We start from the raw sequence: 24906 nt of genomic DNA, 5'->3' as shown, positions 1-24906 counted from the left end.
CCTCTCTCCTCCTCCCCTTCCTCCTCCTCCTCCCTTTCTCGGCCGCTGCATTGGCAGCGCTGCCGTCCCGCTCCTAACTCTTCTGCGACGCCTCCGCACCCGCGGAGCGTAGAGGAAGGGTTAGGGGGGAAGGCGGTAGCGGGAGGGGAATCGCGATCCATCCCCCACCCCCCCAACCTCCCAGCCGCAAAACTCGTGCTACCGGAGCCCCCCCCCGGGAGCGGGGTCAGTGTGGAGGGATTGTGGATATCGCTGCTGTGTTGGGTCTCGCGGTCGAGGTTGGTATTTTTTAAAAGATTTTGCCGCCCTTGGGAAAGAAGAAGAGAAAAAAAAAAAAAAGAAAGAAAAAAAAAAAGGAGTTTGAGAGTGGTGTCAGGTGGTTTTTTTTGAAGGAGGGGAGGAGCTGGGCACGGGGGCACTAAAGAGGTCCCCTGCAAACCCCACACCTGCTGCCAGTCGGAGTCCGTGCTTCAGGTTCCAAGTGAAGCTGGGAAACTCCTTTCTCTTCCTGTAGGTTACCGTGTCTAGATTATAATATTCACAGGATAGCAACTTTTTAATTTTTTTTTTTTTGTGTGTGTGTGTATCTGTTTTCCAATGCACTGTGCATATTAGCACCTTAAAACATCAGTTTATTGATTGTTAAGTCAATATTAAATGTATATAATCCTGTTCTCTGATGTTTTATCTCTAGAAGTCAGGGTCCACCAACATCACTTCTCTCTCACAGACCTCAACTATTTAACTCCACTGCCAGTGAATGCCAGAATATTTGTGTGTATTTTGATGATCAATAGCTTCATCACCACGAAGCTCCTCTCACGTATTCAGTATTACAACCATCCATACTGTTCAAATTGGGAAACTCCAGTGTGGAATATGGAGGTGCCTGGCTCCAGTGAAAGAGTTAAAGGTCCTGGGGTTAAATCTGTCACCATTCAGTAAAGCCGAGAGCTTTATCTGTTTGTCCATGATCGCAGACACGATTGGGGAATGGGAGCTCTCTGTCCTTTTAAAGAAGCCATTATCCCACAATTGCAGCCTAGTAATACAGACACTACCAATAGTGGAGCAGTTTCTTCCCCAAAGTGCCAGTGCAGTTTCCATTAAGTTACTCTGTGGATTTGTCAACTTGCAGAGTTTTGCTGTCTTTGTACACTGGAAATGTTAGACAGTCTCTCTCTAGTATTCATATGAATTGTGCTACTTGGCAGGAATCCCTTATTTTATTTCATAGTTCATTTTCCCTCTCCCTTTTATTAATAAAGGAAGAAAAAAAGTAGATTGAAAAAGAACTAGGGTTTTAATTCCTGTTTGGGTTCTGTGAGCTAGGAATAATTGTCTACAATCCAGCAGTATCTTATTTTTAGTAAACTAATTACAATTTCACAGTAAGTCTTTGGTCATTACCAAGTTTGAAATGTCAGAAAACACAAGAGCATTCCCATTTTCTCTAGGTATCCATTTTGCATGTTGTTGGCTTGCTTTTTCAGGGCTCAGAAATACTATACTCACCTTCACACCAAGGCAACCATAGATACAATACAGGTGTTGTACTGATTTAACTATGGCTGTATAAAATACTGGTAGTACAACTCTCTAATGTAAACAAGCCCAAAGTGATTACTGGAGGCAAGGCAGCAGGAGGAACTGCCCCAGAAGCTTTATTCTGAGGGCTTCTGCCTTCCTCAAGGCCCTCGCCAAGGCACAACATGGGAAGCAGACCTTCTGCTTCCACCTCCTGGCCCCCTGAGCCCTTTGGAGGCTGCTGAAGGCTCCCTGACCCCAAAACTGAGAAGAGGCTCCATTTGCAGTCCTTCCCCCAGGGAACAGAGCCAGGCAGCAGCTGCTCAGCTGAAGGAAACTCTCCGACCATGCTCAGAGATGACAACCATGTTGCTGCCGAACATGAGGACAGCTGAATGTGAACGGGGACTGATGGAAGATGTGGAGAGCCACCATGTTAGGCATCCTTCTGCAGCCACGTGCCTGCCTGGGTCCAGCCAGACCACTCTTGCGTGCCAGCAAGCCTTCAGCTGCTCACAGAGACTTCTAGAATTGAACAAGTAGACCAGGTTTAGGGCAGAGCAAGTAAAAATCAGTGGTGCTGGCAGGGCTCTCATTTGCCAAGCAAGGCTAGCCCCGCTCCTGGTTTTTTATGCTGCCTGGACATGAGCCAAAGCCCACAGAAATTAGTAGAAAAACCAACTGGACCAGGTCCATAAAGCCTGAGGACTCGCTTCCATTCTTACCCCTTTGATCCAACAAGTGTATATATTTACCAAATGGGGCCTCTCTAGCCCTCTTTGTTGGCCAAATGCATGAGTGGTAGCAACAGGTTTTTCATGTGATTTAATCATTTTGTCTCTCCCAACATTGGGCAGAAGCCTCTTTGTGTTTGTTGCTACATGATTTCAGTGCTTTTATGCTGGATTGTTTTGGGTTTTTCTGTTTTTTTGTTTTTGTTTTGTAGGGCACCTTCTTTGTGGTAATCCAGTTGCATTTCACAGGGAAAGTCAGGGTATGAGATTGTTTCATACTGGCAGGGACTGATTTTCAGTGCACTGCTCATAGCAAGGTTTATTTGCAGAAGCTCTTCCAAACTTTTCCAAAAGTTGATTTTTTCCCATGAAGACAGCAGTGGGCTGTTAGAAGGACCAAATGCTTCATTTCCTCCTCTGAAACAGGCAGGATTTTAACTCCAGAAGATGCTGAACCCCATGGTGTTAAGAGAACTGGTGTTCTCAGATCTTCCCCAATTTGCAATCTACACCAGTACTTACCTTGCAGTCAAATCCAAGGTCAGTCTTTTGGGGGGGAGATGTTTGCTCCATTTGCAGTCAGGTCATAAAAGTGGGCATGACCTTCCCAAAGATCTTTTCAAGCACGTCATCTAAGACTCAAGGAAGCATTAACTTGCACTATTGCCATTCCAGACATTAATCAGAGCATATATTGCAGACAGTCTCCTGAGCAGTGTGTTTATGTGAGTCGTATTTGTTTTATGGCTGTCCTGCTGATTTCTCCCTGATAATGAGACCCTGTGTGTGCACTGCAGTATTTGTGAGTATATATTTTAGCAGCTAGGGCCTTACGTATCCATTGTCAAATCATCCTACCAAATGGATAGGCTCATAGCACTAAGCTGCAAATATAAATTACACATTAACTTGTATTTGCTACACCACAGCTATCAGTAAGGATACAGCAATCTAGTGACATGCATTCAGGGCACAAAGGACCCTGCAAAGGTACCACTGGCACAGGTCATGTTTGACTCCGCAGCAAGAGTCCCTGCCCGAACCAGCCAGGCATTTAATATCACACCTGTACTTCAGCTCTCTTGTCAGCAGCTGGGAGACAGCTTCCTCTCAGTTATTTATCTTCCGTAGTTCCACTCAGCTTCCTTAGCCCTCAATTTCTGGTTGTTTTTTGTCACAGTCTGCCATGTTCTGGATTTCTGGAAATAGTCAAAATCTTTCAAAATTCATTGGTTTTTTTTTTTTTTCTGTAAAGGGAGCACACTTGGTTTGCAGAGGTGAAGGAAATTTGCATGGTGTTGATAAGACACACTTTCAGAGAGGTTTTTCCCCTGTTTCACCCTTGCTAATCACCCTGGCAGCCAAATTTTAATGTGGCTTAGGTTTTCTTTGGTACATTGGGGACAAAATATACATTTACTTTAAAAAATCTGGTACAATTAAGCAAGTTTTTTCCTCTTTAATACTTGTATTATTTATCTATTATTGTATTGCATTATCCATTTGTCCCTGGAAAGGAATTCTGAGAACCTATGTTACACATTAACAGGTGTATAGAAGTTTGTAGTATGATATATAAAGAATGACAATGGAAGGCCATAAAATAACTGTGGATAGTACAAGACAAAATCAGTGTCCACTTTGGGACTAGGCGTAATATTTATCAGGCCCAGACAGAGGTCTTTAAATCAGAACCTGATGTATTCTTGGATAGGTTGAGCTGGTAAGGTCCAGCGTAGAGTTACTAATTTCTTATTTAAGGGAGAGGTTCTTAATTGATGTTGCTCTGTTTGTAAGCAAATAATACACCATGTTAACAATGCACCTTATTTTAGTAACTCCCAGGAGAAAACAGGGCTAAATATTGCAGAAGTGTTTTGCTAGATTAGGACTGGAAAATCTCACAATGAAAATCCTTGCTAAGCAAAAATATAACCTAGAATAAAAACCTTAGTCCTGGTTATGTTCTGGTGACAGCTTAGTAGCTGTTGCTCAGAAAATGTTTTTTCCCAGAATAAATCATTTGTACCTCTAACTATTACCCTGAGGTTTATAAGGTGGAGTGTTGGTGTACCTGTCCCACTGCCTATAGAAGGTGGCTTAAGCAGATTCCTCTTTTGGGACTTACAGCATTGGCCAAAAATATTCTTAGAATAAGGGTTGTTATCCCTCTTAGATAAATTTGCAGTCGCAGGGCATAAAAGGCCCCTCTTTTGCCATGTGTGTGGCAGATAATATCAGTCGTTTGATTTTTGCTTTTCCAAGGAGTTGCCAAATCAACCCATCTCGAGCAAATATAAATGAACATAAGCACCCCAGTTGTTAAAAAAAAATAAAATCCCAAATATCTTGCTTTTCTCTGTTCCCCATACTAAAACCTTCACATGCCTCACAGTTCACACCATCACTGCTATCATCTCTCTGTTGTTTGCCTTAGTGCTGCCCATTTCTGCTCTTTCAAACACAACCAGATAGCTATAGCAATCACATCCTCTATTTCTTTATCTTTTTATCATGTGCCAAATCAAAACCAGGTTTCTTGTTCCCACCTCCAAGACCCTCTCTAATTTGGAGCACTCAGTGGTGTCTTCTAGCCCCCTTTCTTTCTCCTTGGATACTTTCTTCTCCTTCAACCCTTTTTGTGCTCTCCTTTGAGACCAGAGCTGCCTCCCTGTCTCTAAAAGCCACACTTCCTACATTAGAAAAAAAAATTTCTATCTCCAGATACAGAAACTAGCAGTTTTTAAACATATTAGGTCTCTTTAGCAGGGACATCTGTCCTCTTCTTCACCGTGTCTCAGTCTAGTCAGAGGAACTGGGACAGGGGTTTTGGGAACTGGATGGGAGGGATTTTGGGGTGAATCTGGGAGCTCAGTGCAGAGAGAATCTGTGCTTGCTGTGCTCCCAGCCTCTGCTTGACCCCTTGGGAAGCCTGAGTACCAAACCTGTGCCTCTCAGTCCAGCCCAAAAAAATGGAGAGAGAAACAGGAAGCTGGGGATGGGGAGAGTAAGACAGACCATTTTTCTAGTCAAAAAGAACTGCTGCTGTGTCAGGGCTGTTTAGTAGCCATCACACTGGTCGCTCCACTTCCCTCTGATGTGTTCCAGGTGGAGGGGAAGTCCAAAGAATGTCATGTAAGAAATGCAAATAAAAATATCTTTCTAGACTTCCTTCTCTTATGTACTGTCTGCCAAAACCTTCACTCCCCTCCTTTACTGTTTTGCCTATGGATGTGTTTTATGCTTTTATCTTGCTCTTCTGGTAAAAGAAGAAGTACTTGCTGTGAGTTTACATAACTTGCCTTTTACTTCTCTGGAAATGAATGTGGAACCTTGGTCTTAATTAGACTCTCAGTGCAAGTCCTGTTTTAATGAATCACTGAAATATGTGAATAATATTAAGCTTAAGCATATGGCTGGAGAGTTAAACATTTGAAGCTGGTGGCATGGCTGGGTCCTGGGGAGATGAGCACTTAGCACCCAGGCAAAGGTGTAGGGGAGGGGTAGGGACTCCCCAAAACTAGGGCATTGCCTTGGATTTATCTGCAGGTAGACCTCTCTGTCTGTAAAGAGTTTTGATTTCAGAGCCAGTTCTTGTACACTTTGTGCTTGCATCACAGCTTTCTCATGCAATGAAGTGACAGACTTGACAACATCAGGGGTTCAGGCTGCAGTTTGAGATCTGGGCTACTGCATTACTGCCTTCCTCCTGCAACACAGCAAAGAGCCTGAGCACCCATGGAAGAGAAGAATTTTTAGTAAGTTGCACTTGGAAATTAAATGCCTCAAAATATGGGATAGTGGAAATGTCAGCAGGCATGCAAAACCATGCGAAAAAAACCCAAAACAAAACAGCTCTTTAGGACACACTCCTGATGCTCGTGCAAAGTGTCATGTTTCTCTGGTCAAAATGGTGACACTTATTAAAGAGTAGGAAAAAGGCTTCCAACACAGCACCATGTGTAGATGGAGACCAGCCTGTAGCAGTTAATAAGTGAAAGAAAACAACCTGGAATGGCTGTCACCTGCCAGGGAGCTGTGGGTGTCAGCTGGTCAAAGCAGGACAGGATGAATGGACCCCTGTCACTGCTGGTGACAGTATTTCCCATTCGGTATGCAAAAGGGTGTCTCAGAATTTGGCACGACAGCAAACCGTTCATTTGCAAAAAAAAAAAAAAAAAAAAAAGGAAAAAGAAAAAAGAAACCTAACATAAATGGACTAAACTAAAAGTAAAACTAAACAGGAAAGTTGCAGTAAGTCATGCTATAGCCCCATGGTTCTTAACATCTCCCTTAGTTTGTCTGACCTTCAAAACTGGGACTTGAGGATGTGCCTAGATGGTGGCTGCATGGCTGTGGGACCTTAGTTTGCATAGCCAGCAGCATACACCAAGTGATGTGCTGCAGCTCATGTCTGCCTGTAATTCCATAGTCCAAAAGGCTAAGTACTTATTTTCAGACAAGTGAAGCAGAGATAGCCTCCAGCTCAAGTCCAGAGCAATGTTCAAACTGTACCTGTGTAATCGGGATACTCTCAGGCTCTCTGCTGTGTCTTGGGAATTTAGGGGAGGATTTGTGACTACACACATTTAAACCAGACTTGTAAGAAGGCAGAGAAACAAAAGGAAAGCAGAGGTCCTCTTAAGATCAGTTATGATAAAAAAACGTGGCATTTGGGTTTTTCTTTGGTTACTGGGAGTTACACTTGAACTCTTGCAGCTCTTCCAGCATTTGATGCAGGATCAATACCGAGAAAACCGGCTCTGATGCAGCACCTGAAATCCAAACAATCTCTCTCTGCTAACTTGGGGATCACATTACTGTTTTAACTCATGCCTACAAGTAAGGAGGGTAAATGTAGTTATTTATATAGAGGAGAGATTGGAAAGAAAGAAATTGCAAATTAAATGGTGTTTGAAGTGATAGGGACTCTGGGGAAATAGGCAAAACCTAAAGAGGAGGAAAAGGCAAAAAAAAAATCGTTCTCTAGAGAGGTTGAAAAAAGTACATTTTATTTACCGGAAAAATAAGATGGGTAAAGGCTAAGTCCCACAATCCCTTACTCATGCAAGGAATCCTGTTGACTGAAATACTTGTGTCAAAGTATTTCAGTGGGTAAAGGACTTGTTGGACTGTGTCCAAAACCGGGTTAAGGTTGATGTTTTCACAGAGGCAGCAGCCTTTCTTATGCCACCCTGGGTAGTAAACGGCAGTCATGGGACACATTTTACAGGACGCGCCAAATAAATAATAAAAAAACCCAAAACAACTGTTTGCTTAAGTGTGTGGGAGGTTCAGGTTGGCCAGGGGTGGGAGGGAGAAGAGGACAGTGATTCAGTGGCCTGGGAGGCAGGGTTGGTGGCCACGTCTCTGCTGCGGCCAAGCGTGGACCCTCAGCCGGGGAACGCTGCTGCCAGCACAAACTCACACAAGTTGTTTTGGCACCTGGCCTAGAACAACACGGGGCTGTTTTTTCCCTTTTGTGCTTGACTCCGTTGCACTGGGACAATGTGAGATTTTTAATTTTACACACAGAAAGGAAAAAAAAAAATAGAACACCCTTTTTCTTTTTTCTTCTTTTTTCTTCTTTTTTCTTTCTTTTTCTCTGCTGTACTTATCTTAGCAGGTAGTAATGTTGCAAAGCCAGGTCAGCAGATATTTTATTCTGGCAACAAGTTTTTGTGCAAAGGGCACAAGGGTTGGCTTTAAGGGCACCTGTAATAGTCACAGGTAGGAGAGAAAAAACAGGATGTGCTTCTGCCACCCTTAACTTTCTGTAGTGGGTTCTTCAGCTCCAGGTTGCCAGGTCCAGTTGATGCAGGAAGAGGGAGAGAGCAGTAAGGGGAGAAGGAGAAGGGAGGTTTTACTGTCTCCCCCCTGTACCCTGCTTTTAGCATCCATAACTCAGGGAGACAGGTTGCAAATGTTGCACTTGTCCAGGTGTGCCTGGATGGAGATGAGTGAATCTGTCCATGCACAATCCTTCTACATCTTCAGTACAGCCCAGAAGCAGGAAGGGCTCCCCTCTCTCTGCATGAGCGAAGTCCAAGGAAGCCAGAGTAACTTGTCATCCTTCTCCAGAACTTTGCAAAAGGTGTTGTGACCAAGCACAGCCCCAGTGTTGTTGAGGCTTAGCACTAGGCAGGTGTTTCCTGGATCAGGACTTAAATGGTTAATTTTCAAGTGGCTTCTTGGAGCAGATGTTCCCATGTGTATCCCCTCCTTCCCTCTTCTGACACATTTCCTACACAAACAGCAGATTGCATTGCTGCTGTCCTTTTGATCTGCGGGAGGGGGAGGAAAATCCCACACAAATTATATTAGTTCTCTCTTCAGGCAGGCTGGTGAGGGTGCATATGGGCATGTGCCTCCCTCCCGCCTCTCCCTGCCCAAGTGTCTTTTCTGGGACTTTCTTCTTCAGCCTCTACCAATTTCCAGAGCTGCTTTTAAGGTTGCTTACCTTAAAGACTGGAAGGAAAGAGGAGGTAAGATTGGGGAAATTGTGGAAATATTATGATTGCAAAACACTGCTGTCTGTCTGAATACATGGAGAGGCTGGGGTACAGGCAACTCTGCCTCCTGCCACTCATGCAGTGCCTCACACTTGTGTACCTGGACTCCTTGCAAGCACTGATGAATTAAGCCACACTGTCTGGATGAGGCTTAAGATCTTTCCAGACAGGAGTGTGTGTCTGGGACCATTCCCAGTCCCAAACTTGCCATCCAGGCTGGTGGGATCTTGACCTGCACACCCATGCAGTGTCAGGATGGTTACAGAGGGAGGGGTCCTGCAGCCTTGGTGTGAGGCAGCTCAGGAAGGGATGGTAGGAGCCTCCAAGTTTGGATCAGTATGGGGAGATCAGTCCTTCCAGCCTTCTTCCAGGATAAGAAGCAGGGGCAGCAGGTAAACTTGTAAGATAGAAGGTTTAGGATGAATTAATGGAGGTGATTCTTTACACAATTGTAATTAAGGTATGGATCTCCTTGGTAGAGCATCTTCAGGGTGCCAAGACTGCATAGATTTGGAGGACCATGAGAAAACATCATGGTCAATAAATCCACCAAAAGGTGGGAAAAACAACATACTGGTTTTGGCTTAGAAAGCTACACAGTGTTGAAAGCACAGACAATATTCTTAGGATGTATCACTGGTTGCTTACCTTGTTCTCACATTCATCCCTCCACATCAGGTATTTTTTTTGCTGGGGAGAGGACACTAGATTAGATGTACCTTTGGTCTGCTCCAGGATGGTCTTTTTAAAATTTTATTATCTCTAGATGGAGATCAGGAAGAAAGTTTGCTTTCTCTCTGCTACTGGCAGCTGTTGCAGAAGCCCTCTAGACATATGGTGGAGATGATGAAGGTAGGTGTGGTGGCCACAGGATTGTTCTCCTAATTCCTTCCTGTTACTTGACAGGTGTGAAAAAGGCAAAAAGTTCTGCGCTTTCATAAAAACCAAACATCACTGCTCAGAAAGAATCTGAGATGGCTGGGAAGTTTAAAGCTGCTGGGATGGCCAGCCTTGCCACATCAGCCAGGTGGATGCACTGACACAAGGCAAGATGCAGGCATGTGTCAGCCTAGTGCTGAGCAGGCTGCTGCTGAGAAATCTAAATGTAGCCAGTGGAGTTCCAGAAATTGGATATTTTTCTTCATTTAATTTTGTCTTCTGTCCCTGCTTTATCATCATCCTCATTTCTAACCCCCAGCAGTAGGCTTATCGTATCAGGGCTCTCTCCTGTTGTCTTTGGAAGCTCCTATAACAAACACCTGATTATTATGGGAATAATGTTTCCTTGAGGCAGGGGAGGGGAAGACTCAAACGTGACGCTGTGACCAGCCAAAACAGCAAGCCAGGGAGTGACTGAAATACTATAAATAACAGATTAACAGATTCTTTTAAACCAAAAACAATTTCGAAGAGACTTGGTGTGTTTGCAGATTTTATTCGTATAGAAGGAGAGTCAAATATCATCAAATAACTCACAAAGCCTGACTTGCCCACTGGCTTAGAGAGGATACACTGATCTTTGTGCCCTATTTCACTTCCTTTCTTGAGCCTGTAGCTTGTGACAGCCAAGCCTGCATATTCAGTTCAGCTCCTTCTGTAGTTCAAACAGATAAAATTGCTCAACAGTTTGTAAGGAATCCAGGTCTGTGCAGTGGTTCACCAGCACTTCTGCAGAGGAATGAAGTGGATGCTGGATGGGTCTGGAGGGCTCTGTGCCTCAGGGAGGGTGCGTGCAGTGATGCTTAGGTTGGCAAGGGCAGTGCTGGCACCTTGGGTTTCTCAGAATCTGCCCCAGCAGAGGGCTGAGGTTCCAAGCAGCTGATCTTGAGGTGAGCCCAGCCCTTTGCAGCAGGCAAGGAAAAAAATAAACCTAGAAGCAATAGTCAGGAAGGGGGATAGGAAAGAACAGACTTGTCATACTCCTGGAAAGAAAAGTGCAGGTTGTTTTGCTTTCCTGATGTTTCAAATGCAGCAGCTTTTCCAGAAATGTTTGGGATATTTCTCAGATTATGATTTTCTGCTATCCTTGGATTTAGCAGATTCCTGATGTTTGGTGTTTCACCTTGGCTCCAGGGAAAATAGCAAACCTGCCCACTTCTTTGTCTTCTCCACTTGTGTTTTCTCATAATTTCTCCATTGCAACTCATCAAGTGAACTCTGATTTTAAGAAGTATTGGGGTACAAAAGCCAGAGTCTGCTGTACTTTCATTGCCCTCTAATTTTTCTGAAGTTGATGAAATTATGAGAAGCTACAGACTGAAAAGAAAAGCAGTTGGGAAAATGGGGACAAATTAATCACTCCCACTCCTCACTCTGGCATCTCCCCAAGATCTTTCGTTTTCTTTTGTTCAGCAATAACAACAATAGGAAACATAATTATTTGTCAAGTAATCAAATGTCCTTTGTGAATTCTCAAAAAAGTGATTTATTTTTTTTAATTTATTCTCATAAATATTGGGCTGCTATACATTTTCAGGACTATTTAAAAGGGTTTTTTTGGGGGGTAGAGCACATTTCATGAAAGGACACCAGAGTTGCCTGAGGCAAATTAATTTCAAACTCAAATGAAACAAAGTAAGGAGCAGGAAAAATAGAAAAAGTTAAAAAGAAAAGCTTTGGGGAAAAGCAGGTTGTGGTGGGTCCACTGCCAACCACCGTGAGCTCAGCCTGAATTTGGGTGAGGGGGATTTGCCCAGAAGTGTGGGAAGATTGTGATCTCCACAGACCATGCAGGTACACTTGCTGTTAAGTATTATTCTGTCCAGCAGATCATATTCTTCGTACTTTATCGTAAAAGCTACGAGGAATTTCTTTGTTTGTGCCTCTTCCAAAGTTACCAGCCTCCCTTTTTCCCACCTTGCAGTTGGCCCATCACATAGTACCAGCTCTTCTTCCCAGATGCTTTTACAGCTCATCCTGGGAGTGTTACCAGAGCTTTGGGCTTAGGTGTTTGCCCTTCACAACAGGAGACCATAAGATGCATTTCAGCATTTTAAAAGATAATTTTATCAGTTTCATTTCCTTTTGTGTAGTGTATATTTATGAAGCATGTGTCCATATAATTTCTACCACTGCTGCTAACCCTGTGGCAGCCCTAAGGCTTAGTAGACCTACACACAGCAATACTTAAAACTCCTTAGTTTTAACATCAAATCGTTCATTACTGTGTGATTTATTCAAAGGCTGCAGCATGGAAAGTAAGAAATGCCTGTTGTTGCCAATAATAAAGTCACATGTGGGCTTAATCCTGTAAACATGCACAAGTAAAGTTACTTACGTATCTGTGCCTTTGGTGCAGGCAGCCATTTGAGTGGAAACTCCGCAGCCTGAACATGAATCTGTGCAGTACTTAACGTGAAAGGTTTGAGCCAGCCTCGGGTCTTTCTGCTAAATATACAATAATTATTATAATGAGGGTATTAATGATTTGTTTGTGTGCTGTTCTTACATCTAGTGCCAAATATTCTATAGAATGTGTATCTGGGAAGAATTTAGCCCTTTCGTATTTTATATCTGTAATAATCCATGACTGTATTGCTGGATTCCATCTCATTTGTATATGCCATATTTTTTTCCAGAACATCTGTTTAAACCCACACTGGATAGCTGCCAGATTAGTGAAAACGATATGGTATAAAGAAGACTTTTGTTTCCTCCGAGCAAGGAGAAAAAACAAGTTACAAGTCAGTGCATATTGCCGAGAAGCAACTTTTCCTCTCCAGAAGCAGATGTCCTGTAGTGTTTGAAAATGAAATGTTTTTGTGTCTCGCAGGCAAAGGTTCTGCGCTTCAACAATATTGATTGTCAGTTAGTACAGGCTGTCAGCCTGCCGTGGTTAACCTACCAGTTGTTGGAGAGACAATCATGAGCAATTAAGAATCACATTTTGCAGTTTTGAATGCATCCATATTGCCACTTTATTCAAAATCCTTTTTTTTTTTCATGTTGGAAAGTACATTGGTGAGCAAGAGGGAGTTTTCTTTTTTTCCCCCTGCCAACCGAATTTTCATTGCTGGCCAAATTAAGAGAGATATATATTGCTCATAAACTTACTGCAGTTTCTTGATTAAAATCTTACATGAAGCATTCCTTTCAACATCAATCTATAATAATAAGGAGGGATCACATTGCATTTCATGCCTTTGAGTTGTTCCTTAGATGCAAAGCACCAGGGAAAGATTCAGCTGCAGAACAAGCAGGAGCACAACGAGAAAAGGACTGATCTTCAGGAGGACAGAATTTTGTGATTTGAAACAGGGAAAAAGGATAGGAAGATTAAAACCAAGAAGAGCCAAAGGCTGAGTAGCTGAAGTTACAGTGGTGCTGGCTGTGAGGTGATGGTGGGAATGACTGATAGAAGCAAGGGAGCAAGGGGCTGAAATCAACCTGCTAGGCCAAGAAAAACAGCCCACATGAGAAGAAACACAGAGTGTGCTATGCAACCCCCAAATCATCTGTGCCTGGAAAGCTTGTGGTTCTTGTCACTTCTTTGCCAAGTGCCTTCCAGGGCTTTGGTAGCTTTATTTGGTAAATCTCAGAGACACTGGGTCTGGGCACTCTCTCAGCACAACCCAATGTGTCACAATCCCTGTGCCAAGCACTATGCACATTATATTGTCACAACCTGTGTGCATGCGGTCACCTTGGCTGGTGAGTTTGGTCCAAACACCTGGTAATCATCTCAGGTCCCAGAATCATGAGCCAGCATGACTTAGAAGGACTCCAGGCAAAGACAAATCCTTCCTCCTTTTCCAGAGTTTTTCCAAACCAAGTGATTTCCTACAAGCAACAAAAATCCATCAGTTCTTCCACAACAGTGCACCACTCAGGGCCTCCAAAGCGATCCCTGACCATCATAATACTCTCTCCGTGGGGCTTCTCAGCACTCTGAACCTCAGAAGCCCTTTCCAAGACTCAGCCACCCATCTCTAATGACATCCATGTGTAATCGGGGTCCATCATGGACAGGGAACAGCACACGAAGTTCTGCCTTAGACACAGGGAAGGCAAGTAAATGTCAAGTCCTGAGCAAAACCACACACGTCATTCATAAATGGGCAAGAGTAACTAGAAGAAAATGTTAACACGCGCTTCACAATTAAGAGGCTCAGAAAGTCAAGTTGTCTGTGAACAACTGCCCATGGGAAGGATTTATTTCCCACAACAGATTTCCCAAAGAAACCACAATTCCTGAGCAACATCAAAACAGACCAAGGCAGCAGTGGACCTGAGCTGAGTGTCACAGCGCTGCCCTGGTATTGCAACCTTGGCAGATGAATCAAATGCAAACTTTATGGTTTAGAATCTCAGCAGAAGTATTTCAGAAATTATCAACAACTTGAGGCAGCATTATCAGCAAATAAGAGGTGCTGAAAATGGGGAAACACACACAAAAAAGGGAAATTACGTAGCTGAATAATACTGAGAAATCATCTTCCCCATTCAAGTGTATACAGGTTCTGATACCAAGGCTGGTATGACTATAAAAGTGAAGAGTTTCATCTTTAGTAAGACTTTGTCAATTCAAAACTTAGATTACAGGGATTTCTGTGCAGTAGTTCTCTGATCATCGTCACCTCTTTTCTGTTCAAAACACAAGTTTGTGGTTTCACAATCACATTTTCCTATTTTTAAAGCATGTTTGCTCTCTTGTGAGAAACACACTGAAACTGCAAGAGAAACTATCTTGATGGAGGGAACTGAAATGGCTTTGTGCATGACATTATAACAACAGAACAAAGTAAACACCAGCAAAAATAGAAAGGAGTGCTTTATTTTCTCTCTGATCTTTTATTTTTAGGGGATATTTGTGATTATGGAGAATTTCCAACATTTCAGGCAAATGGACATTTTTAGGTGCTAGCATGTGATAAAACTATCTTATTCTTACTGACAGCATGATACAAAGATTTATTGTATTTAGGAGTCTTCTTGAGACTTAAAATAACAATAGATAAATGTCTTTAAATGAACTGCAGATCCTTGCATCACACTCAATAACTAAATGTCCTGTCTCTGATTATTCAGAGATTAAACAGTCAAGAAAACTAAACATGCTCTTTCAGCCTCTTCTATGTTTCCCTTTGACTTGAGGAAAAGCTTTCTAGCAAATGATTCAAGCTGTGGAAAACGTCAGCTATCTCAAGTACCTTACTGTGATTTATGATCCCCAAAATCTTGATCTTGATATCGGAGATGAGAAACTTTGGTCTGCTTTGAGAAAATGATTTGATCTTATGCTAATCTTGATCAAACTGTTGACACTGACATTAACCAAACACAGTAGGGTGTAATTACATTTTACACTGATCTATGAAATATTCATGTAATAATAACGAATACATACATGCAATCATACAGTGTCATCATCATAAACTGTGGTCAAATACATATGATATTTGCAATGCTTATGCCTTGTTCATATAAATAAATATTCATTAGTACTGAAACTAATTACTGCATAGTTGATGACAGCTGAGAATATTAAGCACTGCTACTGAATTATGCCTTCAAAGGCAATTTTGAAATGACATTAATTTTCAAGTTGTGGGTCAGTTTACTTGTCCAGCTATGATAATATTTTTTCCAATGGGAAGAAAAATGTTTATACTAATTGTCATGAGAGTGCCTAAGCATTTTCTGTGACTAGTAATCAAATTAGGGAGTAGTGAGTGTCTGTCAGTACACCAATGTTAGTCTATTTTCATATTTAAAATTGGCCTTTCCCACAGCTCATTCAAGTTTATGTTCTAGCCACATGTCCCACAGATAAATAAACAGATGCTCTATATAAAGAGTTAGATCATACTCTAAATCAGTGAGGAACATATGTCATCATTAAGGGCAGCTTTGGTGCCAATGCTGGCATTAAGGTAGAGGAAAGAAAACAAGGAAGAACTTGAAATAGAGCAATATAATCCCAAGGAAGTTGTCAAAACCATAAGAAAGGTTATTTGCACAAGAGTTGGCAAGAAAATGTTGTTCGGCAGTTTTTGCTGCAAACAAAAGAGTAGCAAGAGGAATTCTTTGTTTTTTATTAATCCTCTTTTGTTGGCATCTTTGGGCTGAAACCAAAATTACAGTTTTTACCTCAACATGCCAGACCTCTTAAGTTTTGTTTGAATGTAACTTTTTGCAAGGGATTTAGGGTGCCCAGTTTTCCAACAAAACCAATCATAAGTAAAACTGAAATTTTCCAAGAATATTTCTCTTGGTTGGAAATAATTTTTTTTCAATAAGAAATTTTCATATAATTTCTTTTTCACATGCCACTGATGAAAGGAGGATTTCCAGATATAGATGATAATAGATCTTTTCAGTATGAATGCAACTAGATGACATTGTTTTTATTGTTACTATTGTTTTATGTGCTTCATAAATAGAGACTGGAAAAGCAGTTCATGCCCAAGAGATCATTGTAATCTAAATATAAGTCTAGAAGCTTTATTTATAAAATGTACAGAATCAGGGTTTTTTAATTGCATGCAGAAGTATTTTTCAGAGAAAAATACTCTGCACACATAGAAAGAATTCTACTTCCCAGGGTTTGGAAAAATTATAAATAAAAAAATCATGCTATAAGTAAAAAAACCCCACAACACCAAAACCAGGAAAAGACCAAGGAGCTGATTGAAGTACCAGGAAAGGGAGAGGAGTCTGTGATGAGCAGAGGAGAGATCACTGATGTAATTATAGGGTTTATGTAGTATATTGTTTCAGGTGACAGGTGATTTCCCAAACCACAAACTTCCTAAGATACATCTGAAGGTGCAGCTGAATAATGCTCAAAATACTGGACAGACAGAGATAATGATGCAATTATTTTAATTTCTAAATTCCCTAAAATGGTTTCTTTCTGGGATGAGAGTTGAGGGTTCAGGGGTGGGAAGGGAAAGGCTGTATTGAGGAAGGGAAAAGACCCATTTCCCTGCTAACTGTGTAGCATGGTAGGATCAGGAAACTGGGGGCCAGGCTGGGGAGCCTCTGGCCAGCTGACCCCAGGGGAGGAGTGACATTCTTCATCAGCACACTGTGCACCAGCTCCAGAGGAGGCTGATGCGTTTAGAGAGCTGCTTTTGGCTGCCAGTTGCAGTGGTCAGTGGTGTTGTATAAAGACTTGGCAGTACCCAGCCGGATCTGTCTGAGACTTGGCTGCCTGCACCATCTTTTTATGCACTTAATTTGAGGAATGAGTACAAGACAGCAATCTCTGATAGCCTGACACAAGAGAATATATCCAGTGCTCTGTAAGCTGACAACTTCCTATAAAACCTCAGATTCAGGTGTAGTCCTAGCTGAAGGAAACACCCACCTGGCACTCCACCTTTGGAAAAGCAACTTTGCTTGGGAAGTGGTTGGAAATTTTTTTGGAGCAGAACCCTTCACACCAAGTTCTAGGTTATTTCTTGTCCATGGTTGTACAACTGTCCTTCTGCCCAGATCTTCAGCAAGGCCACTGAATGATTGCCACACCAACCAGCCCTTGCCAAGAGATCCTGAATGTTTTGGGAGCAAGGGAAAGGAGCAGCCTGGTCCAGGGTGGCCACTTGTCTTATCCCAGTTGTGGCCATCATCACCTGCTCTGGATCTCTGGGACAGGCAGATCTTCTGAAGTTGACTGGGACTTTTCTGTGGTTTGCTGAACACAGTCAGTGGGCACTGGCAGCTGGTTGGCAAATGGGCATGTTCCTAGCTCGTTCCAGCTATTTCATTTACGTGACAGTTTGTGGGAAACATCTGGCATAGCATCTGACTGACACATCTCTAGCTACAGAAAGCTGAGAAAAATCAAGGCAGCCACGAGGAATAACAAAACACAGTTTTATGCATCTCGAGCCTCATTTTCTTCTCTCCACCACCAAAACTGAGCCAGGGGTAATTCAGCTAAAGTCAGTGAAGTATAGGCATGAAATTTAGTTAAAATGTTCCTGCTTGATGAGATGATCCTTGAACCAGGCCATCCTGATTCTCCTACTTGCACCGTTACTAATATTGTGTCTGGGCCTGGGCAAGTAATTTTTCTTTCATTCGCCTCCGTTTCTTCACCTAAATGAGGGAAACAAGAGACTCCTTTGGTCATGCATGTTGATACCTATTTGCAGCCTAGAAGAGTTAAATATAGTTACAACCATTCTGGCTCCATCGATGACTGAATGTAACTTTAGGTGATCATCCAACAGCCCAGGGTGAAACAGGACCAGGAGCTGGAGGGTGAAGTTTTTTTAGCTCAGCCTGAACGTGTAAAGCATGTTTTTAGGGCAGATGGCTTACTCCATCCACTGTGGTGGATTCTCCACACACACTAGCTATAGGCAGTAGCCATCAAAAATAGAGGTTCTAGAGGACTAGAAATGTGTTTTAACATTCAGTTTTTCTTCATGATAACACCTGATGCTATTGTTACTACAAATTAAAGGTAATACTATTATCTGAGGGAAACCCAGGTCTCTGCAGGGCTCAGATGCACAATCCAGCTACTGCCAGTGAACAAGCTACCTCATGTCAGCTGAGATGTGGTAACTCTGTGGGTACTTGCTCCTACAAGCAGTAACAATAGCTCCCTACAGCAACTGTAAGCTATTTCAGTTTTGCTTTTCCCACCACAAGAAGTGCCATTCCTCTGCCTCTACGTGAGACAGTGTGCACACGGTTGGAAGAGCTGCCCGGCTGAGTTGGGCTGACAAGCACGAGCTTGTCAAATGGCAGAACTCAATCAAATGTCTGAGCTATGATATTGAAACTCAGCTGACAATGAGAGAAGACCTTTCTGGAGATTCATTAATTCTTAAGACGTGGTAAAAGTGGATGTGGTTGTAGAGTGGTGAAGTTCAAACAGGTAGCCTCAGACTTCACCCCAGGTCTACGTGAAGCTCTGCAGCTTCGTAAGCAGGCACTGCTGCTGCTACCCAAAGTCACTGCTTAAAATACTCTCTGCTGTTGTAATACACCAGAACAGCCCTCCTCCCACATCTAGCCCTCATACTGAACGAACTAAATGTGAAAGAAATGACAAAAAGAATGTTTTTGGAAGTAATGAGGTCAATTAGAATGTAACAAGGAGAGTGGTCTAGACATAGACGGCATTTAAATTAGCAACAAACTGCTCCATTTGGGTTCTTCACCTATTTAATCATCAATTCATCTATGTGAATTCCTAGCAAATTAGGGAATTTGCTAATTTAACGTACCCTGAAGGTGGTGACTAAATTATTTATCAATGTCACTGATGCTTGCTCTGCTTAAAGCCTAAGAGAGACAGCCAGGCTTTTTGGAGAGGGGCTTTGGTGTCACATGCTCTCTGAGGATCACATGAAGTCCTGTGTTTTGATTAAACTTCCCTCATGCCAACCCCAAGCCCATGCACAAAACTGCAGACAAAAGAGAGGGAAGTGAAATAGATCTCACTGTAAACATCTTCTGTACTGCTAAGTTGCAGATGACCACTTATGAAGCAAAAAGTAATGAACAATAATAACTTTTAAAAGTGATACAGCTTAAGCAGATCTAGAAGTGGGAGATGATGCAGGAAATCATAGCACCCTCTGATATGAAATACTAGGAAATTAGTCCTGTGGCTTGTACAGCACTTCTCCCAGGCCATGTAAGATGCCATCAGTCTCTCCCAGTGAGGGTAACCCACACCTGGGATAAAATCAGACCCTGTGGAAAACCTGCACAAAATTTATCCATCATTTATATTGCTCCTTTAATTGCAAGGAGCATATAAACAAACAAAAAAAATCTGTTCTGGCTTTCCAACCGATGCCCTGCCAGGAGCCTAAGTGTCCTTCCTCCAGGGCTCAGATATGATCCTCTCATGTTCTTTTCAGGACTGACACAGACTTCAGTGGGACTGAAATCAAGCTCTGAAGAAAACAAGTATACGGTGAGTCTCTGAGAGGGACTTCTGCAGAACACATGGGCGGGGAGGGAATGGAAGATGAGGAAGTTGGGTGGGGATCATATCTGGAAGGAAAACAAAAGTGGAATTTTTGAAAAGTCTAATTTTATGCTGCACAATCTTCATGCTTTACCCTCTTTCCCCTTCACTTTGATTTTAGACTCAGCAGTTTGAGGAAGCACCTACTGTGCAGTCAGTAACAGATTGAGGATTCAATCTTGGGCTCTGCCTAGAGCAAAAAAGATGGTATTATTTGTCACACACAATAGCTCTGCTTAAACATCCCCTTAGAAAAAGGCATGCTGCTGTCTGGTACGACCAGGCTGACAGTCCTAGAGATCCTTTCAGGTATGGTGGATGGAGTGGTACCTCTACAGGTAAGAGGCAGCATCGTTCCAAGGTGAGGTGCACTCTGTCAGCACACCAGCATCTGCAGGGGTTCCTGAGAGGTTACGTGGTGACTTGAAAACAGGCCTACAGTCAAAGGGCTCAGATGCTTCCTGAATGGTATTCAAACGCCTAGAGATACAGGGCTGGGTGCAGCCTTGGCAAGATTTTAAAAGCAAGATAAGGAGAAATGAATAATTAGGCATCTGACTGGAGCTGAAAAATTCATATCTCTCCTCAGGATTGGTGAACTGTTTTGGTTAAAATAAGATGCAATTTGAATCTTTGCCAGTTGCCTGTATTAAACCAAACCCTTTTTTTTTCCCCTTAAGATCAGAGATTGCTATGTTGAATGTTGGAACACGTCAGAAATTCTTCTGGGAGCCTTGGAAGTTTACATGAGGGGGGATGGAGAAGAAGGAGATACCAGATAGTGCATTTGTGATTCCACTATGTGATTCCACAGGAATTTGGATAAATTAAAGAGGCTGCATAGATGCCGGTACCCACCTCAGTACTCCTCTGCTTCTCCTTTAAGGACATTTGTTAAGTACAGTCCAAAGAGAGGACCCTTTGCTCACCCCAGGGCTGCTCTTTCCAGAGAGGTTTGCCCTTCAGCCCAAAAAAGACACCAGCTTTCTTCCATAGCCATTCACTAGTTTTAAAATTACTTGTTCCCTTCCCAGATGGTCCTAATAATGGCAGGGAGCTGGCTGGCCACAGGCCCTGGGGATTGTAAAAGGCTGTGGGCACCACCACTGCAGCCCAGAGCAGAGCCAGGAAAGGGGTTACAAGAAAAACTCCCTTTGATTCCAGCAGAAAGTGAGATTATTTGAGCAATAAATGAATACAGCAAGTATACACTAACAGGGCCTGATCTGAAATGAAAATAAAGGCAAATTTAGTATTTCTTTACAGTGCCTGATTGAAGATTTTGGTCACAAGGCAGGAAAGAAGGTCACTGGAGAGAGCTCTTTTAACAGAAACTCATTTGCCTTTTAAACTGGTCACATGCCTTTTCATTTATGTCTTCTCTGACGTGAGTCTCCTTTTCCTTCATCTGCATTTACATTGATCTGTTTCCATATTTTGCTTTGAATTGCAAGCAGACAGAATAGCCACTTTGAAAGGGTAAAGAGGCATCCCCAGTCAACTCCTGTTTGCCCTGTGTCCAAGAAGAATAATTTTTCCTGATGAAGAAGTCTTATGGCAGTTATATTGACACGCTTCATTTTTTGCTGACTTGTCAAGATCAGTCCTAGGAACAAACTGTAGCACGTGAGCATTTCTACTTTTCTATTTGTCTCTGCAGTCTGCACACATCAAATACATCCCACGTCACATCGCAGGCCAGAACAAAAGGTTTGCATCTAAAGTGGTGGGACTCATAGCAAACATTATCAGAAGTGTTGCATAGTGATGCCACTGTAGCAAAACTTAAGATTTCTATCAGAGAAACACATATCATGCCCAGAAGGACAGCGGCATTTTTAAAAGCATGCAGTACATCACCATACAGAGCAAGGAGATGGTTGGTGGCTACAAAGCAATAGATTTAATTCATACCTGGGAATAATTTGATCTTCAGTTTTCCCTGACACTACTTGCTATGCTTGTATGAGCTATCGACGGGCAGAAATTGTCGGGGAGTTATGGCTTTTTAAGAACTGACTTTCTCAGCAGTTGCAAATGCAAGAGTAGAATGCTGATTAGCTCTGCAATGACATATGCATTAAAAAAAGGGACCTCAAGAATACTAAAGTCAAGGCTACTTAAAATGAAGAGTGTTTTTTGTAAACACGATTTCAGTCCTGATTTGGGAAGTCTGCACCCTGAGCCGAAAGACAACCTGAATGTGTTTGCAGGGAGGGGGAAGTTAGTACCTCTACTGTGATAAGATTACAATGAGCATTTTCCACTATTGCTAACTATAAACAGAAATTTGAGCAGTGTGGGTCAACGTGGTGACTCAGCAATCCAAGTTACTTCATCCTGCTGCAGTCAGAGGACTGCAGTTTGGTTTCCAGCACCACGTTTAGGATTTCCAGGGGGAACAGGAGATGAGTCAGGGAATTAGAGCAACCTTGCATTACTTAACTAGTGCTTTTGGCTTGATCAATGGCATTGGGAAGGCTTTGCTGTAGGGAACCCCTGCAACAGTGTCGCAGTGTGCTTGCTGTTGCAGAGCGCTGTGGAGGCTGCCAGTGCTGTCAGATGGGGGGGTGGGAACAGGGGAGAGAAGAAAAAACATATAGGTCAGCAAAAATTTGGAGAATTTACTGTGCCATCACATGGCAGATAATAGTTACCCTGTTGTGCACGAACTGATACATACATCCCGGCTGTGATGCAGGTAGACACAAAAGTTTATAACCCATGGCTCAAAAATAACATAATTTTCAAGGCACAGCCCTTTGCCAGTGAACTGGAATGCACACAAAACCTACAATGTTCCTAGAGCAGGAGTGCATCCTAACCAGCCAGCTGCAATGTCAGGCAGGTAATCAACAAATGCCTGGATAAAATGAGCAAGGTCTTGCTTATCAGTCAACACACTATTAATTAACTCACATGCCAATTTTAATGGAAGTGATTTGTATTAATAATGGTTGTCTGTGAAAGTTGTATGGCATACCTGTAGGGATCTGTGCATGCTCCTGATCTTAACTTTTACTTGAACCTAGGAAATACCTTCATGTTTTAAAAAATAGTAATTTTTTGAGAGATAACTAGCTATGTAACTGATGAGTATTTATTAATATGACCTATACATGAAAAGCCATTATCTAATGACTACATCTGAAATAAAAACAGAATAACAGTGTTACGTAAGAAACTGCCTAGCTGAAGACTTGTCATTAAAAAGCTCCAATGACACACATTAAGGGAGTAACATTATTTACAAATTATAATAATAGCTTTCCACATCTGTTCTCATAAAGAGGGAAAGCTGTGTGGCTGATGGTGTTTTATTTAAGGTTTGAATCCATCCATATTTCTGTACATTTTGCAAAAAATCTGAGTCTTCATTTTACCTTTTCTTACTTTGTTAAAGGCAATACTGTAGCTTCAGTTACAGCTTAGGCTGTCATCATCTCAGGCTCAGGTTGAGCCTCTTCTGGATCTGAATTGTCCCAGGTGTGCTTTCAATTCAAAAATTACTCTATGAGGACAAATATTAGGGCAATCACAGCTGCTTCTGTATAACTGAACATGATTATTATTTTATCATTTACAGGCTTGCCAGAGCTCCCTGGTGCTGTGTGGTGTCCTGGCACCTCACAAGAGGCAACATCTGCCCAAAGGAACCTATAATCAAAAAACAGAGAAGGGGCTGGGGGAAGGGAATCAATCAATAATTGACTTTCTCTGCATTAAATACAGGAGTGTCTGAGGTATGGAGATTAAATGACTTGGCTAGGTTATGCCGAGACTCTATAAAAGAATTGGGAATTGAAAGTAGCCCTCTTCCATCTAAATTCAGACATGTTGAGTCATCAGTCAATAACAAGACTGATTTCCATGGCAGTAGCATTTGGAGGCTTTAATCAGGTTTCATGTCCTATTATGCTGGGTACTGTGTAAATATAGAATAACAGATACTCTCTGCAGGCATGTCCTTAAACAGGTCTCTGCTGATTTCAGTGGAACTGTACATGTCCAGAAAAGTTCCCTGGGGTAGATCTGATTTTCTAAATAGGGATGAGATGTAGTAGATAGGAATAAAACCTGCATGATATATAGGGAAGAGACAGTAAGTAATGGGATCACAGGGGTGCCTGCATAAGGTATGCAGTGTAGCAACTTCGTCTATCACTTATTTTATTTCAGAAAATGAATGAACAGGGGAAAATAATTAACTTTTTTAGTGGAAGTATAGTACCTATATGCTTTAAAGTATCTGGGTACTGGTATTTTACTAAATTGCAGTATTTTCTTGGTTAAGAATAAATAAAAACACTTAAAGCAACTGCAGCAAAACTCTTTTCCATTTGTCTCACAATCTTCAGCAATGACTAAACTCTTTTCTAACTCAAGTGTTGGGATGGCAAAAGGTAAATGCAAAGTAAAGATGCTCTGATGGGAAAAACTGTGAGCACATTCAGAGGACATTTGCTGAGATGTTATCTGTGGTGAAGAAGCCCTGCCCATTTGGTGACATCATTTTCCACAACTTCCATCGTGTCCTGGCAGGCTCAGGGGCTGCAGTGGGAATACTGTGTGAGAGCCAGGCTGGATGCAGCAGAAGAATACAGTGGACCTGATTCCCTCCAGGCTGGCAATGAGTATTTGGCTGAGGAGCAGCTGGTTCTGCAGCTGAATACAGATGACAAAGCTGAGGGCAGTGAAGACTGCAAGGCAGGTCAGCGGGCTGATTTATTTCACAGTTGCCTTTCTAGTTTTAATATTTTGCATCTGTGTTAGATAAACACCAGGAAGCTCCTGTGCAGGCTGTGCTGGGCACTGGACATGCTGAGATGTAGGTCCTGTCACAAGTAGCCCCGAGGAAATGGCCCTGTTATGTGCAGGCTCTTAGTGGACCCAGCTTAATGTAAGCCATTCTTTCCAAGGTTGGGATGAAGGTTCTGCAGACATGCTATGTTTGTAGACTCAAGGTCCAAGAAAAAAAAGGTTACGTGCTGAGTATGGTGTGGGATGGGGTGGGGTGGGGAGGGCAACCAAATAGGTACTTGGTACATCAGCACACATGCAGGGGGGTTTTAGCCTGAATTTTGCAGTGTTTGTGCATATGCCTGATTCTCACTCCTGATATCTTCTTAAGCTTCTTCTTCCTAATATCTTCTTAACTTCTGGATACCATGAACTCATATGGCACCAACATTTT

The 24906-nt window shown here is 42.4% G+C and overlaps 1 long non-coding RNA gene across 1 annotated transcript; it reads left to right on the top strand.

Annotated features, from left to right (window-relative positions):
• Nucleotides 1-70: 70 nt before the first annotated feature.
• LOC115598487 lies at nucleotides 71-20458 on the top strand. Its single transcript, XR_003987694.1, has 3 exons — nucleotides 71-278; nucleotides 19603-19658; nucleotides 20393-20458. It is a non-coding gene; the product is annotated as an uncharacterized LOC115598487 (long non-coding RNA).
• Nucleotides 20459-24906: the final 4448 nt, after the last annotated feature.

Source organism: Calypte anna, chromosome 5A, assembly GCF_003957555.1.
Source record: "Calypte anna isolate BGI_N300 chromosome 5A, bCalAnn1_v1.p, whole genome shotgun sequence".
Classification (NCBI taxonomy): Eukaryota; Metazoa; Chordata; class Aves; order Apodiformes; family Trochilidae; genus Calypte; species Calypte anna.
This window is presented reverse-complemented; position numbering and strand designations above follow the sequence as displayed.